General features: G+C 41.7%; 1 non-coding gene across 1 annotated transcript; it reads left to right on the forward strand.

Annotated features, from left to right (window-relative positions):
• Window positions 1-1,063: 1,063 nt before the first annotated feature.
• Trnaa-cgc (transfer RNA alanine (anticodon CGC)) lies at window positions 1,064-1,141 on the forward strand. Its single transcript has one exon. It is a non-coding gene; the product is annotated as a tRNA-Ala (tRNA).
• Window positions 1,142-3,418: the final 2,277 nt, after the last annotated feature.

The following is a 3,418-nucleotide window of genomic DNA, read 5'->3' on the forward strand; positions in this document are numbered from 1 at the left end:
ATTTTAAGATGTGGTTCAAATGGCTCTGAGCACTATGGGACTTAACTACTGTGGTCATCAGTCCCCCAGAACTTAGAACTACTTAAACCTAACTAACCTAAGGACATCACACACATCCATGCCCGAGGCAGGATTCGAACCTGCGACCGTAGCAGTCGCGCGGTTCCGGACTGCGCGCCTAGTTTTAAGATGTGCAATACATCAATAATTCCGTAACGTAAGTAGATAGATACGGTATATTTACAGTTTTTCAGTTTTGGTGTTGTGCATACGAAACACAAATCAGACGTAGGGACTTAAGAAAGTAAGGTGCACATGTCCCATGCCACAATCATTGCGTAACAAGTGAGGCGCATTCCCAGACAGCAAACAGTACATGTTCCGGGTTTTCTGCCGGCACAGTTCTCTTACGTCACGGATAGGAGATGCATCACAGTGTGTGGCTGAAAAGCCACGCTATCTGGAAACGTACTCAACAATGAGGTATCTGATACAGTACAATTATTGTTTGCAAAGCATTTAGATTGCACACAGATCTACCGTGACATTCTGGCACTAAATACAATGTCGCGTCCAACAGTAGTGAAATGGTGTCAACAGTTTGACCAAGACCCCACAGACGTCATTGTTCGTCATGACGAAGTACAGATCCTCAACCATCAGTTTGGTTCTTTACGGCAAGTTGAAAGAACATCTTGGGACGAAAGAGATTTCCCAACGGTGGTGTTGACACTGTGGTTACGTAATGGCTTCGTGGCCAAGAGGTGGATTTTTACCGTCGAGGAACTGAACGACTGGTAGTACGTTCCGATCGTTGTTTATAGAGATTTCGTGAATACGTTGCAAAACAGTGTAACGTTTCAGCATCACTTTGAAGTATACTGCATCTTTCATTGTAAGTAACTTTGTCTGTCATAATAATGCTTGTGTTCCCTCGTGGCTCATGAAACAGGTTTCTAAGCTTGTGATCACAGTATTTAATGCGGACCGCAGGTTCAACATATGTCTCTGGATACTTTTTACACGCGCTACATATATTCATCTTCACTTTCTCAAAGACAGTGGCCGAGCGAGGTGGCGCAGTGGTTAGCACACTGGACTCGCATTCGGGAGGACGACGGTTCAATCCCGTCTCCGGCCATCCTGATTTAGGTTTTCCGTGATTTCCCTAAATCGTTTCAGGCGAATGCCGAGATGGTTCCTTTGAAAGGGCACGGCCAGTTCCTTCCGAATCCTTCCCTAACCCGAGCTTGCCCTCCGTCTCTAATGACCTCGTTGTCGACGGGACGTTAAACACTAACCACCACCACCAACTCAAAGACAGTAGTTAGAGGCATTGATTTGTTTCATATATCTTTTACTTTCTCCTTATATTTATTCTGTATATTAACGGGGCCAGCATGTTAATCTTCATTTGGCGTTAGTGGTAGACGGTCAGGGTTGTTCCAGTCAGTTTACATATAATATCGTTTCTTGCATCAGTTTAGCCGACCGAAGTGGTCGTGTGGTTCTAGGCGCTACAATCCGGAACCACGAGACCGCTACGGTCGCAGGTTCGAATCCTGCCTCGGGCATGGATGTGTGTGATGTCCTTAGGTTAGTTAGGTTTAAGTAGTTCTAAGTTATAGGGGACTGATGACGTCAGAAGTTGAGTCCCATAGTTCTCAGAGCCACTTGAACCATTATGGATCAGTTTTCCTTGAATCTCACCACAGGTTTTTGTCACTGAAAGTGTACGGTCTAGGTTGATTCCCAGTTATGGTCTTGTCTGACCCTTCTCCATTCTATTCCTATCTGTCTTGTGGCTTCTCTACGATGCATCTGTAGTACGCACAACTGAGGTTTTCATGAATTAGGCCGCAGATGATTTTCGTCATAGTAGTTCCGTGAGATTTCCACAGCCTCGGTCAGTTTCCTTTCAACTTCTCTAAAAGTTCTTCTCTCAGCAGTAATGGCGGTGTCTTCTGCATAAACGATTCTTTTTATTTCCGGTCAGTGTCGCTCGTTATTCCGTGTACGTACTCGTATTCTACAAATACGAGAAAGGACGCTCTCTTCTGCCAATCCATTCTTTTGGTTTCTCTAACGATTTTTCTCCCCTTGGAAGATTACTCAGTATCTTAGATTCTGCACATTGCCTCTAAATATATATGTCAGTGAAATGTATTTAGTTATTTCACAGACTTTCGTCAGGAGTCGTTCGTGGTTTACTTTTTCATACACAATAAAAAGGTGGACGAGTCTAGCTACAGTTACATTTTCATATCCAGAGGCAGATTTAACGTATGACTGCAGCATAATTTCTCTGTTTTGAAACTAGCTTGTTTATGGATAATTTTTGAATCGATTTCGTTATTATTCTTGGTAGACCTATCAAATAACTTGTGTAGATGATAGGTCAAGGTAACAGAAGGGAAAATTTTGGATCAGACTGCTCATTCCATGCTCCAGTAAAACTACTTGTGCTTTTCTCCGCAGTTTAGGAAACTGGAAAGTTTCCGAACATCTGATCATCATCGCCACCAGCCATTCTTTATTGTTTGGACCAAACCGATTTACTTTTTCAGTTCGTATGTTATTAGGGCCTGTTGCTTTATTTTCTTTCAGTTCCCGAACTGTTTTCCCACTTATTCTGATAGGAGTGGCGTTTCTAGAGATTCGCTCTTTCTTATGTTTCGCTTGAGGATTAAGTCTTCCTTCTTGCCCTCCCATTCAGTAGAATATTTCGAAGTAATGTTTCTTCTGCTTCGGTTATATCTGCTGAGGGAAGATCCATGTTGTGCTTCCTGCATAACCATTGTAGAAGGCTTATGAAATTTAGTGAAGGCCAGAATAAATTACGTTCTGAATCCACGTCGAATGGGTCACCACCATATTTCTTCAGAGGTTGTACAAATTCTTCATACTTTTTGTGTCTGTCTATATTTTCAACTTCAAAATTCAGTGCATCTCATAACGGTTTCCATTTCTCTTTTGTCGAAGCTAAAACGGCATTTAATGGGTATAGTTTCTATCAGAAAAATTGCAGAAATAGCGCAATATACAAGAAGATGTTGGGTTCTGGGGTGGTCTCATATATTGTTTATCTAACGCTATGAGCGATGTTCTCAGTAATGATAAAACTGTTGTGATTGAACTGCCTCTACCATGTGCTTCAGTTTAATGATAGTTTTCCAAGTTATTGCTATTTTATAAGTCGAATTATATTTCCAGTTGATACTTTGTTAATTGACTTGTGAAAGGTAAGACCAATAGTAGGGTGTTTGTGTATTGGCATAAAAGCCACTGTTGCTCAATTGTTGAAATTTCAATGTTGTACGTGTCCGTGACGCTTGTTAACTTATTCTCTGTATCGGGTCTTGCAAAGGTAGCACTCACTTTTCATTCATTACAACATTGTTATACCATCTTCATTCTC

The sequence above is a fragment of the Schistocerca serialis genome, chromosome 7 (assembly GCF_023864345.2).
Source record: "Schistocerca serialis cubense isolate TAMUIC-IGC-003099 chromosome 7, iqSchSeri2.2, whole genome shotgun sequence".
Classification (NCBI taxonomy): domain Eukaryota; kingdom Metazoa; phylum Arthropoda; class Insecta; order Orthoptera; family Acrididae; genus Schistocerca; species Schistocerca serialis.